Genomic DNA, 15,708 nt, shown 5'->3' on the forward strand with positions numbered 1-15,708 from the left:
ATTCTGATTCTTGGTGAGCCATTGTTGTGTTTGTGTAATGTAGTGCTATATGTTTGTTGTTGTCAGGGTATTGTGATTTGACTGCAAGTCTTCTGCATAGAGAAGGATCTTCATGTTAAGGTTTGCCTGAGGTAATGATATGTCATGTAGGAAGATATCTAGAGAGCTGGAGAGATGACTGTACCTTGAGGAACCTCCACTGTAGAGTTTTAAGTGTTTTAGAGGTGAAGCCATTGTGAGTGACTCTGGCATGGCAGCTACCTATGAAATTGCTCAACCACTTATTGTTGGTGAGTGTGAGTGGTGTCAAATATTTTTTTTAGGTGAGGATGTTTTGAGGAACTATGTACCAGAGAATATACTAAAAGAAAAAGAATGAAGAAAAAGGAGAAGAATGAAAGAAAAAGAAAAAGAATGAAGGGGAAACAGCCGTAAGAAAAATACACGAACTCCATCCCAACTTTTCTGTGATATGTGAAAATCTGCTTTTTTTTCTAAGGCATAAGTATTGATTTTAGAGCAAAGAATTTATTTCTTGAATATCATCAGTACAAATGTAATGTCTCGTGAAATTGGTGCAAATATTTGTAGAAAGAAATTTGCTGAAATGTGAGCATATGTCAAGAATAATGGATTTTTTCATACCTTTTAAGTAAAAGATAAGGAATCTTTTTAATGCATAGGGATTTTTGATGTAGAGTTACAGTAAGTATTATTTGACTTTAAGAGTGCATTTAACTGTATATAGACTTCTAGTTCAAGGAGTTACAGGTGTTTACTTATTCTGAAATGTATGTTTTTTTCTGTTGTGTTTTATGCCTGCAGTACAAGAATGTCAGTTCATGCACAAAAGGGGTTTTCTTGTAAGTTTCAACATGCACAAACCTTCCATTCATCAACTACGATCTCTTCATAACAGTATGGCAATGAAAGTAGAGCATACCTGCTTTGATGTGTGTCTGGGCTCACCTTTCACTATTTTAATTATTTTGATAACTTTCCTCTCTTGTCCCGTATAGCTCTCTGTACTGATAAGTCATTTTGAAACTCTTGCAAAACATTTTTTTTTACTGTGTATACAATTTTCAACCATCAATTATCTCTAATGCTTTACGTGTAAGATTGTGCCATAATTGAATTCAGTGAATTGATTTACATAAATATTGCTTTTTTATATCTAATATACTTCCCCTCACATTAGATTAAACATTGCTGAGGCTATCCCTCTGTAATCATTTTCATTTTGGACAGACTTGGTAATGTTCCATTCTTGAGTCATTCTTACTAAGCTGCTCTTAGTTATCATCCAGAGAATATACATGAGGTAATCTTTATAGAACAGCATGTACTCTTCTGATTTGTGTGAGTAATATATAATTATCAGACTGCTCCTCTCATAGTGCTCTATCCTTGAAGAAATAACCAGCTATAAATTATTTGCATACATTTATGTGACATGCTATCAGGAAATCTAGCTATACCCACTAATATATCTTGATTTTAAAGATGAAATCAGACTTATCTAGAATGAAGTTATGGTTGGACACAAATGATTATAACAAATTTCCGACTCATTTTGAATAAACTGTTTGTTGTGGGAAAACACATCAGTTATGTGCTTATGTAACACTCCTAATTTTTCCCAGTACATTGTGATAGATTAGGTACAGAAAATTGGAGTATTTAGATGGCAAACTACTTATTGTACAATTGATATATATTTAATAGATATATATTTATATATTTAATAGATATATATTTAATAGATATTCATCCAATTATGTAAACTATTAGGAATAAATGAAAAGGTTTTTAAAGACATTGTCTTTATTGATGAAAATTTCTTGAAAGTTTCAAATTTTTTTTTTTTTTTTCATACTATTCGCCATTTCCCGCGATAGCGAGGTAGCGTTAAGAACAGAGGACTGGGCCTTTGAGGGAACATCCTCACCTGGCCCCCTTCTCTGTTCCTTCTTTTGGAAAATTAAAAAAAACGAGAGGGGAGGATTTCCAGCCCCCCGCTCCCTTCCCTTTTAGTCGCCTTCTACGACAAGCAGGGAATACGTGGGAAGTATTCTTTCTCCCCTATCCCCAGGGATATCAAATGTTTATATAAATACTTATAATTCTTAAAATTCTTATAGTTTTGTAAATGGTTGTGTATAGTATTATTAACTGGAAATTAATCATGTATTGTGTGAAAAGGAAGAGGGTAACTCATTTACTAAGAAAGTACAGGTGAGTTACTAAAGTATGAAATGGGAAAAATAAGTAAAAGTGAAGCAAAGATAGAATATAACAATGGACTTAACATTGCATTTCATGAAAGTATATTGTACACTAAATTTGGGTCTATAAGTTGTGCTGCAAACAGAGGTAAATCATGAAAAGAGTAAAAGGATGTTTCACTTAGTTATTATTTTTTAAGCTTGACAGTCAAACTGTAAATCCAGTAGTTGTATTGTCAAAACATATGTATAGAATATGAATTACAAGTTAAGGCCATAACAGATTATACCTTGTAGATTCTACAAGTAACTGATTATGAGTTTGTCATAAACTGTGTAAAAAAATACCTCTCCTAAAAGACAGTATGTTCAGAAGTAAAAAGAATAGTCCAGTTCACCTTAACACTGTCGTAAAGATGGAGGCCTCACAATTATAGATTAGATATAAGGTTATAACTGTAGTATTATGCCCTCATAGTTACCACAAATTACGTTATTATTGTAAGCCTCTCTTAAAATGTAGCAATAGTTTTACATAAGGCTATTGCCAGTCAGGAACAAGAGCTGTCTTGTCTATCACTACAGAAACGTCAAAGTGGAGACCTCACTTGAGGCAATTAATGCAGCAAAGTGCTCAGCTGTCACATTTGCATGTATTCTTGAAAAAGCCAAAGAGAATACTCTGATTAAATCTCTCATACCATTTATATTTTTAGTTCGGGTGACAGTCCTAAATCTAGAATGAGGAAACAGAAGATGCCTGCTCCTAAGGTATAAACTTATAGGATGGGGTGGAAAACCTAGAATACATGGATTTTAATGTTTTTATATTTGTGCTCCAATACTCAGCAGATAGTTGAAAGGTAAAGATGGAGGAACTCTTCTCTACACATTTATGTAATGAAATGAACTGTAGATTATGACTTCATTGTGACAAATATACTGGGCTGTATAATGACATTGTTATAGCATGAGCAAATTTTAACTTTCCTAAGTATTGAAATTGCTATTGCTAGATTAGAAAGTAAAGTTTTATTGTTGTTTCAATTCTCTGCCATCTCTCATCCCCATTTTTCAGCTCAGTTACAGTAGGACTATATTTACCAGTGAGTTCATTTATAAGGTTTGTCCACAAAGGCAGTTTGTGAGGATGACGTTTGAATGAATGGAGTGTTTCGTGTTATGAAACTCAGTGTTACCACATTATGAAGGATTAACTGCATTTCAGTGAATGCTTAATAACTGATAAATGAATGAAATAGTGTGCTGAAAGCACGAAAATTATAGATGTAACTGATTTGTGGTGAAACAATTTGGTGATTTCTCACAAATTTTATGGATATGTTTTCATATTTTTTCATATATATAATTGTTTCATCTTATTATGTAGAACAATATAGTTCATTTTATTTAAGATTTGCTAGATTGACTTTCAATGTACCAATCAAATACTATGATCTTAGAAAAGTAGGATTACCCTTGGTATATCTCAATATAAAAAGATGATTACTAGGAACATGAAACATTGTTGTGCAGATTTTTTTGCCAGGTTTTCATTTTTTGAACAAGCAAACTCAGAATGTTTATGTGGAGGATGGAAAGATACCACTGAAAATTATTTATTTGCATTTGTTCTTGTGTTACTAGTGATATGTATACTATGAAAAAAATTGTGATGGTGAATTTGTAGTATGCACGATGTATTTCTTAAGTTATTAGTACTTCAGTGAGAGGAGCATGCCATATATATATATATATATATATATATATATATATATATATATATATATATATATATATATATAAATATGTATATACATGTGTATGTGGGTGGGTTGGGCCATATATATATATTGTTATTATTATTATTATTTTGCTTTGTCGCTGTCTCCCGCGTTTGCGAGGTAGCGCAAGGAAACAGACGAAAGAAATGGCCCAACCCACCCCCATACACATGTATATACATACACATCCACACACGCAAATATACATACCCATACATCTCAATGTACACATATATATACACACACAGACACATACATACACACACACACACACATATATATATATATATATATATATTTATTTTATTTTTTCATACTATTTGCCATTTCCCGCATTAGCGAGGTAGCGTTAAGAACAGAGAACTGGGCCTTAGAGGGAATATCCTCACCTGACCCCCTTCTCTGTTCCTACTTTTGGAAAATTAAAAAAAAAAAAAACAAGAAAGGGGAGGATTTCCAGCCACCCGCTCCCTTCCCTTTTAGTCGCCTTCTACGACACGCAGGGAATACGTGGGAAGTATTCTTTCTCCCCTATCCCCAGGGATATATCAACCCCTGTATACCACATGACTCCAATTCACTCTATTCCTTGCCCTCCTTTCACCCTCCTGCATGTTCAGGCCCCGATCACACAAAATCTTTTTCACTCCATCTTTCCACCTCCAATTTGGTCTCCCTCTTCTCCTCGTTCCCTCCACCTCCGACACATATATCCTCTTGGTCAATCTCTCCTCACTCATTCTCTCCATGTGCCCAAACCATTTCAAAACACCCTCTTCTGCTCTCTCAACCACGCTCTTTTTATTTCCACACATCTCTCTTACCCTTACGTTACTTACTCGATCAAACCACCTCACACCACACATTGTCCTCAAACATCTCATTTCCAGCACATCCATCCTCCTGCGCACATCTCTATCCATAGCCCACGCCTCGCAACCATACAACATTTTTGGAACCACTATTCCCTCAAACATACCCATTTTCGCTTTCCGAGATAATGTTCTCGACTTCCACACATTTTTCAAGGCTCCCAAAATTTTCGCCCCCTCCCCCACCCTATGATCCACTTCCGCTTCCATGGTTCCATCCGCTGACAGATCCACTCCCAGATATCTAAAACACTTCACTTCCTCCAGTTTTTCTCCATTCAAACTCACCTCCCAATTGACTTGACCCTCACCCCTACTGTACCTAATAACCTTGCTCTTATTCACATTTACTCTCAACTTTCTTCTTCCACACACTTTACCAAACTCAGTCACCAGCTTCTGCAGTTTCTCACATGAATCAGCCACCAGCGCTGTATCATCAGCGAACAACAACTGACTCACTTCCCAAGCTCTCTCATCCCCAACAGACTTCATACTTGCCCCTCTTTCCAGGACTCTTGCATTTACCTCCCTAACAACCCCATCCATAAACAAATTAAACAACCATGGAGACATCACACACCCCTGCCGCAAACCTACATTCACTGAGAACCAATCACTTTCCTCTCTTCCTACACGTACACATGCCTTACATCCTCGATAAAAACTTTTCACTGCTATATATATATATATATATATATATATATATATATATATATACATATATGTATATATACTATATCCTATATCCCTGGGGATAGGGGAGAATGAATACTTCCCACGTATTCCCTGCGTGTCGTAGAAGGCGACTAAAAGGGAAGGGAGCGGGGGGCTGGAAATCCTCCCCTCTTTTTTTTTTTTTTTTTTTCCAAAGGAATGAACAGAGAAGGGGGCTGTATGAGGATGTTTCCTCAGAGGCCCAGTCCTCTGTTCTTAACGCTACCTCGCTGACGCGGTAAATGGCGAATAGTATGAAAGAAAGAAAGAAAGATATATATATATATATATATATATATATATATATATATATATATATATATATATATATATATATATATATATATATATTTCCCTTGGGATATGGGAGAAAGAATACTTCCCACTTATTCCCTGCGTGTTGTAGAAGGCAACTAAAAGGGGAGGGAGCGGGGGGCTGGAAATCCTCCCCTTCCGTTTTTAATTTTCCAAAAGAAGGAACAGGGAAGGGGGCCAAGTAAGGATATTCCCTCTGAGGCTCACTCCTCTGTTCTTAATGCTACCTTGCTAATACAGGATATGGCAAATGTGTATGAAAAGATGTATGATGATATGTATAAAACCCAGGACACCTTTTTGGGGGCTTCTGACTTAGGCTTCATGAGGGTTTTTTTTTTTATTCTCTGGTATAACTAGGCACTGAGAATTCTTTGCTTAGATACTCTAATTAAAAGAAAAATTCAAATAGTGCAGCAACTAGTGCTTGCAATGCTTCTATTGGAATATGGTGTAATATGGTAGAGAAGGACTTCAATTACCAAGTTAAAGCCTCTCAATACCAAAAATTAAATTGTCTAGGACACTGAGGGGTTTTAAATACACCTGGTGCCCATCTTCACCAGGGTGGTTAAATGAATCAGACGTGCTCGTAATTAAATGCTTCATCCTAAAGGGGTAAGAATAATTTTTTCCTCCAAAGTGAATATATTTCAGGCCAGTTATATATTCAGATATATCAGGACATGATTAATGTTAATATATATATTCGTATTGTCACACACTGTGATTCAAGTTTGAATTGCAAACACTAGTATTATATGTATAGTATGACATCCCTGCTCACTTGTCAGAAAGCCTTTAATCTAATTTTCTTTTGTACTGCTTATATTTCTTTTTTTTATGTATATTAAACATTGACGGGCCATTAATATGACAGATGGCAAGAGATATGCCACAGACGACATTCCCTAAGCTTGCCCACAATGAAATTTCTGGGACGTTGGATTTAAATACCTCAACCATATTCACAAGTCTCTGCTCCGTCACGCTCGAGACGTTTAAATCCCACGGGCGCCATTTAAATTTCCCAGACAAGCGCGCAATTAAATGACATGCGGGGTTAAAGTCTTTACACGGTTAAATATCTTGCACGCATCAGTCTCATTAGGGCGGTTTTGAATGAATTTAAAAATACATGGGAGTCTAAACTAAATTGAAAACATATGAAAAATAACTTCCACCATTAGAATAGAGCATACGAGTTAAAACTTAACACCGACGAGCGGAATCCAGGACGGATAGATACTTATGGAAATATACCAGAATGTGGTTTAAACTGCTGATGACCTGGGATGACTGCTTCTGAGGAGGCTGAGCAATGGCACCACAAGACTAAAAAAGCGGACATATTTGACTTATTTTTCGACATGGCAACGTTCTGTACATATCTGCCTCATTCAATTATATTAGTTAAAAATTACACCGTACCCTTAAGGTTTACGTTATTCTTAAGTTAGAATTTGTGTTGTCATTTTGCTTTTGGATGTTGATTTTAATAAAGTAGGACATTGAAGGTTATGTAATCTCCCAGAAGAATATTTTCGTGTTTAAATTTTTTTCGGTACAGTGGGACAGACTTCGAAAGTAGAAATATCCTACCGAAATTACCCACGCACAATATAGTTTTGGAAATCAGTGATCCTCAGGGGAAAGAGATCTCTACCCCTTTGCTCTCTGATGAGACAAACGCGTCCATAACTACCTATTCGGTGTTGGCTGCTTTTGGCGCGGCCACTCAGCAACGTGCACTTAGTATTGCCGTCACCTTCCCTGTGGACGCCATTTTGTTACCGGTTCTCCCTCGTCTTCAAGATCATACAAGTTAAAGGAAGTTCATACGAGTTAAAGGACGTTATACTCAAAGTGTTCTGTGTCTTGTGATCTTCATTCACCCTACGATGAGTGAGTATCATTTCACGATTTGGTTAGGTTGTAGTGTATTTACGTAGTTTTTTTTTTTTTTTTTTTTGCATGAAACATTTGATTTGATGTCATTACGTATTTAAATGTCTACTCTGGACTGAATCGCTTTCCCAAGCCCATTTTGTCCATCACTTCGTTAGTTGGGTCTGTGGATTTCTTCCTTTGGTCTTCTAGTGTATAACGGAATACTAGGGAGGATTTAAAACGTTGTCGCGTTTAATATTGACATTATTAATTCAGATGATAATGATTTCATGGATTGCCAATAGATGTAGGGCATCGGTTCAGCTAACCGGGGGCATTTGTCGCGAGATTCTGGTATGAAAGATTTTCCTTAGCTTAGATCTTTTGTTTTGAGCAGGTTTAGGAGAGCTGGAAACATCCCATGGGAGACCACCTCCAAGTGATAATGAGAGAGATGGAATTATTTGGCCCTTGTAGTATGTCACTCGCAACACCTCAGCCATCGTTCATGTATTGTGGCCACACCAATATGTATATATATATATATATATATATATATATATATATATATATATATATATATATATATATATATATATATATCTTTCATACTATTCGCCATTTCCCGCCTCAGCGAGGTAGCGTTAAGAACAGAGGACTTGGCCTCTGAGGAAACATCCTCACCCGGCCCCCTTCTCTGTTCCTTCCCTTGGAAAAAAAAAAAAAAAAGAAGATTTCCAGCCCCCCCGCTCCCTTCCCTTTTAGTCGCCTTCTACAACACGCAGGGAATACGTGGGAAGTATTCTTTCTCCCCTATCCCCAGGTATATATATATATAAATATATATATATATATATATATATATATATATATATATATATATATATATATATATATTCGCCATTTCCCGCGTTAGCAAGGTAGCATTAAGAACAGGAAAATTGAAAACGACAGGGGAGGATTTCCAGTACCCTACTCCCTCCCCTTTTAGTCGCCTCCTACGACACGCACGTAATACGTGAGTATTCTTTCTCCCCTATTCCTAGGGATGAAATATATATATATATATATATATATATATATATATATATATATATATATATATATATATATATATATATGTATATATATATATATATATATATATATATATATATATATACATATATATTGGCTAGGTTAGGTTTGTACCGTATTCCCAACAAACTCAACCTCATCAAACCTAAAATATATATATATATATATATATATATATATATATATATATATATATATATATATATATATATATATATATATGGTTGTTTAATTTATTTATGGATGGGGTTGTTAGGGAGGTGAATGCAAGAGTTTTGGAAAGAGGGGCAAGTATGAAGTCTGTTGGGGATGAGAGAGCTTGGGAGGTGAGTCAGTTGTTGTTCGCTGATGATACAGCGCTGGTGGCTGATTCATGTGAGAAACTGCAGAAGCTGGTGACTGAGTTTGGTAAAGTGTGTGAAAGAAGAAAGTTAAGAGTAAATGTGAATAAGAGCAAGGTTATTAGGTACAGTAGGGTTGAGGGTCAATTCAATTGGGAGGTGAGTTTGAATGGAGAAAAACTGGAGGAAGTGAAGTGTTTTAGATATCTGGGAGTGGATCTGGCAGCGGATGGAACCATGGAAGCGGAAGTGGATCATAGGGTGGGGGAGGGGGCGAAAATTCTGGGAGCCTTGAAGAATGTGTGGAAGTCGAGAACATTATCTCGGAAAGCAAAAATGGGTATGTTTGAAGGAATAGTGGTTCCAACAATGTTGTATGGTTGCGAGGCGTGGACTATGGATAGAGTTGTGCGCAGGAGGATGGATGTGCTGGAAATGAGATGTTTGAGGACAATGTGTGGTGTGAGGTGGTTTGATCGAGTAAGTAACGTAAGGGTAAGAGAGATGTGTGGAAATAAAAAGAGCGTGGTTGAGAGAGCAGAAGAGGGTGTTTTGAAATGGTTTGGTCACATGGAGAGAATGAGTGAGGAAAGATTGATCAAGAGGATATATGTGTCGGAGGTGGAGGGAACGAGGAGAAGAGGGAGACCAAATTGGAGGTGGAAAGATGGAGTGAAAAAGATTTTGTGTGATCGGGGCCTGAACATGCAGGAGGGTGAAAGGAGGGCAAAGAATAGAGTGAATTGGATCGATGTGGTATACCGGGGTTGACGTGCTGTCAGTGGATTGAATCAAGGCATGTGTATGGGGGTGGGTTGGGCCATTTCTTTTGTCTGTTTCCTTGCGCTACCTCGCAAACGCGGGAGACAGCGACAAAGCAAAAATATATATATATATATATATATATATATATATATATATATATATATATATATATATATATACCATGGTAGTAAGGTCTGTGGGTCTTGTTTGCGGATAGGTAAATATGGTTTCGGTGTATTACACATGACAAATGGAGAATGGATGTGAGCGGATGTAGCTACATAGCTAACGCGGGAAACGGCGACAGGTATGGTGACTTTCCACTGGCAGCATAACCTCAAACAGGGAACTCAACGGAACATCACCCTTCCTACAGTACTACGAAAACACTTTCAACATATCGTACGGCCCTTTATTCCCAGAGCAATTACCATAATGAAAATACCAAATACCACTTAGTTGTCATGTAATATCTCCCCGTAGATTTGTTGGAGGTGGGGGGGGGGGGGTTGTAGTCATCTCCTTTATTGTCTAACGTTTCAAAACAATTTAGTTTCATCATCGGAACCTAGAAAATATGTAGAATATTTGGTAATAATTGCACAGGTTATTTGATTGTAATATTAGTAACAAAAAACATTAAAAAGCATTTATTATTATTTTATTTTTTTTTTCATTATACTTTGTCGCTGTCTCCCGCGTTAGGGAGGTAGCGCAAGGAAACAGACGAAAGAATGGCCCAACCCACCCACATAAACATGTATGTACATACACGTCCACACACGCACATATACATACCTATACATTTTACCGTATATATATATATATATATATATATATATATATATATATATATATATATATATATATATATATATATATATATATATATAATTCAAACTTGCCTTTATTCATTCTCGTCGCCACCCCGCCACACATGAAATGACAATCCCCTCCCCCCGCACGCGCGCGAGGTAGCGCTAAGAAAAAACAACAAAGGCCACATTCGTTCACACTCAGTCTCTAGCTGTCATGTATAATGCACCGAAAACCATAGCTCCCTTTCCATATCCTGGCCCCACAAAACTTTCCATGGTTTACCTCAGACGCTTCACATGCCCTGGTTCAATCCATTGACAGCACGTCGACCCCGGTATACCACATCGTTCCAATTCACTCTATTCCTTGCACGCCTTTCACCCTCCTGCATGTTCAGGCCCCGATTGCTCAAAATCTTTTTCACTCCATCCTCCCACCTCCAATTTGGTCTTCCTCTTCTCGTTCCCTTCACCTCTGACACATATATCCTCTTTGTCTATCTTTCCTCACTCATTTTATCCATGTGACCAAACCATTTGAATAAATCCACTTCTGCTCTCTCACCCACACTCTTTTTATTACCACACATCTCTCTTACCCTTTCATTACTTACTCGATCAAACCTCCCCACACCACATATTGTCCTCAAACATCTCATTTCCAGCACATCCACCCTCCTGCGCACAACCCTATCTATAGCCCAGGCCTTGCAACCATATAACATTGTTGAAACCACTATTCTTTCAAACATACCTATTTTTGCTTTCCAAGATAATGTTCTCACCCGCCACACATTTTTCAACGCTCCCAGAACTTTCGCCCCCTCCCCCACCCTGTGACTTGCTTCTGGTTCCATGGTTCCATCTGCTGCCAGATCCACTCCCAGATATCTAAAGCAATTCACTTCCTCCAGTTTTTCTCCATTCAAACGTACCTCCCAATTGACTTGTCCCTCAACCCTATTGTACCTAATAACCTTGCTCTTATTCACATTTACTCTCAGCTTCCTTCTTTCGCACACTTCACCAAACTCAGTCACCAACTTCTGCAATTTCTTACCCGAATCAGCCACCAGTGCTGTATCATCAGCGAACAACAACTGACTCACTTCCCAAGCCCTCTCATCCACAACAGAATGCATATTTGCCCCTCTCTCCAAAACTCTTGCATTCACCTCCCTAACAATGCCATCCATAAACAAATTAAACAACCATGGAGACATCACACACCCCTGCCGCAAACTGACATTCACTGAGAACCAATTACTTTCCTCTTTTCCTACCTATTATCGTTGTTATTATAACAATACTTGATCGCTGTTTCCCGCGTCAGCGAGGTAACGCTAGGAAACAGAAGAATTGCCTTTCCACACATACATACACATAAACGCCCATACATGCACATATACATACATATCAACATATACATACACATACATATATACACATGTACATATTCATACTTGCATGTCTTCATCCATTCCTGGCGCTACCCCGCTCTACAGGAAACAGCATTTCTACCCACTGCTTCAGAGAAGAAGAGAAGCAGACTAAAAAGGTCACGTTTGTTCACGCTCAATCTCTAGCTGTTATGTGTAATGCACTGAAACTATGGCTCCCTAACCACATCCAGGCCCCACATACCATTCTTTGGTTTACCCTAGACATTTCACATGCCCTGGTTCAGTCCATTGATAGCTCGTGACCCCAGTATACCACATCATTCCCATTCACTCTATTCCTTGCACGCCTCTCACTCTCCTGTATGTTCAGGCCCTTATCGCTCAAAATCTTTTTCACTCAATCTTTCCACCTTCGATTTGGTTTCCCGTTTCTCAGTGATTCCTCCACCTCTGACACATATATCCTCTATGGCTATCTTTCCTCACTCATTCTCTCCATATGTCCAAACCATTTCAGCACACCCTCTTCTGCTCTCACAACCACACTTCTCTCTTACCCTTTCATTACTTACTCGATCAAACCACCTCACACTACATATTGTTCTCAAACATTTCATTTCCAACACATCTACCACCTCCGTACAACCCTATCTATAGCCCATGCCTTGCAGCCATATAATATTGTTGGAACTATTCCTTCAAACATACCCATTTTTTCTCTGTGAGATAATGTTCTCTCCTTTCACACATTCTTCACTGTCCCCTCCCCCACCCTGTGGCTCGCTTCTGATTCTATGGTTCCATTTGCTGCTAAAATGACTCCCAGATACCTGAAACACTTCACTTCCTCCATTCAAACTTACATCCCAACTAACTTGTCCCTCAACCCTGCTGAACCTTGCTGTTATTCACACTCTCACTTTTCTTTCACACACTTTACCAAACACAGTCACCAACTTCTGCAGTTTTTCACTGTTATCTGCCACCAGTGCTGTATCATTGGCAAACAACAACTGACTCACGTCACAGGCCTTCTCATCCCTAACAGACTGCATACTCACTTCTCTTTCCAAAATCTTGCATTTACTTCCCTAACCACCCATCCATAAACAAATTAAACAACCATGGGGACATCACACACCCCTGCCGCAAACAAACTTTCACTAGGAACCAATCACTCTCCTCTCTTCCTACTCATACACATGTCTTACATCTATGATAAAAACTTTTCACTGCTTCTAGCAGCTTGCTTCCCACACCATATACTCATGGCCTTCCACAAAGCATCTCTGTCAACCTGAAGGCTACATACATATCCATCATTTTTTCTAAGTATTTCTCGCACACATTCTTCAAACACCTGATCCACACATCCTCTACCACTTCTGAAACCACACTGCTCCTCCCCAGTGTGATGCTCTGTACATGCTATGACCCTCTTAATCAATACCCTCCCATACAATTTCCCAGGAATATCCATCAAACTTATGCCTCTAGTTTGAACACTCACCCTTATCCCCTTTGCCTTTGTACAATACCATTATGTATATCTTATGCCAGTCCTCAGGCACTTCACCATGATCCATACATATATTGAATATCCTTACCATCCAATCAACAACACAGTCACCCCCTTTCTTAATAAATTCAACTGCATTACCATCCAATCCTGCTGCCTTGCCGGATATCATCTTCAGCAAAGCTTTGACTACCTCTTTTCTCTTAACCAAACCATTTTCGCTGACCCTCTCACGTCACACACCACCCCAACAAAAACAGCCTCTATCTGCCACTCCTATCATCAAACACATTCAACAAAGCTTCAAAAATACTCTTTCCATCTCCTCACTTCATCACTACCTGTTATTACTTCCCCCATTGCCCCCTTCACCAGTGTTCCCATTTGTTCTCATCTTATGCACATTACTTACCTCCTTCCAAAACATCTTTTTATTCTCCCTAAAGTACAGTGATACACTCTCACCCCAGCTCTCATTTGCCCTCTTTTTCAAGCCTAGCACCTTCCTCTTGACCTCTTGCCACTTTCCTTTATATATCTCCCAGTCATTTGCACTCTTTCCTTGTGAGTATCATCCAAACACCTCTCTTATCTCTTTCACTAACAACTTTACTTCATCCCACCAATCACTACCCTTTCTAATCTGCCCACCTGCCACCTTTCTCATGCCACAAGCATCTTTTGCATGTGCCATCACTGCTTCCCTAAGTACCTCCCATTCCTCACCCACTCCCCTCATGTCACTTGCTCTAACCTTTTGCCAATCTACGTTCAGTCTCTCCTGGTACTTCCTCTTACAAGTTTCCTTTCCAAGCTCAAATTACTCTCACCACTCTTCTCCCCAACATTTTCTCTTTTGAAAACCTCTACAAATCTTCACCTTTGTCTCCACAAGATAGTGATCAGACATCCCACCAGCTGCCCCTCTCAACACATTAACATCAAAAAGTCTCTCTCTTTTACACACCTATCAATCAACATACTTATTTGTTTATTTATTTTGCTTTGTCGCTGTTCCCGCGTTTGCGAGGTAGCGCAAGGAACCAGACGAAAGAAATGGCCCAACCCACCCCCATACACAATGTATATACATACACGTCCACACACGCAAATATACATACCTATACATCTCAATGTACACATATATATACACACACAGACACATACGTATATACCCATGCACACAATTCACACTGTCTGCCTTTATTCATTCATCCCATTCCAATCAACATGTAATCTAATAATGCCCTTTCACCATCTCTCGTACTCACATATGTGTACTTTTGTATGTCTCTTTTTAAACCAGGTATTCCCAATCACCAATGTTTTTTTCAGCACACGAATCCACAAGCTCTTCACCATTTCCATTCAACAACAATGAATAATCCATGTACACCAATTATACCCTCAACTGCCTCATTACACACCTTTGCATTTAAATCACCCATTGCTAATACCTGGGCCCTTGCACTAAAACTGCTGATACTTTCTCAGCTGTTCCCAAAACACTTGCAACTCAATCTTTATTCTCAAGACCAGGTGCATAAGCACCAGTAGTCACCCATCTCTCTCCTTCTTATTCAGTTTTACCCACATCAATCTAGAATTTACTTTCTTACACTCTTATCACACACTCCCATTTCACGAGTACTGCTACTCCTTCCTTAGCTCATGTCGTCCACCAACCCGACTTTACTCTCAAGACTTTTCCAAACCATTCTTTTCCTTTACCCTTAAGCTTTGTTTCATTCAGAGCCAGAACATCCAGGTTTCTTTCCTCAAACACATTACTTATCTCTTTTCTTTTCCTCTTGGTTACATCCACACACATTCAGACACCCAATCTGAGCCCTCAAGGAGGATGAGCACTCCCTGCTTGACTCCTTCCGTTTCCACTTTTAGAAATTGAAATACAAGAAGGGGAGGGATAGTATATAGATGTGTAAATCTAATGATACTTCCCATAAAATCTAATATTT

This window comes from Panulirus ornatus, chromosome 53, assembly GCF_036320965.1.
Source record: "Panulirus ornatus isolate Po-2019 chromosome 53, ASM3632096v1, whole genome shotgun sequence".
Lineage (NCBI taxonomy): Eukaryota > Metazoa > Arthropoda > Malacostraca > Decapoda > Palinuridae > Panulirus > Panulirus ornatus.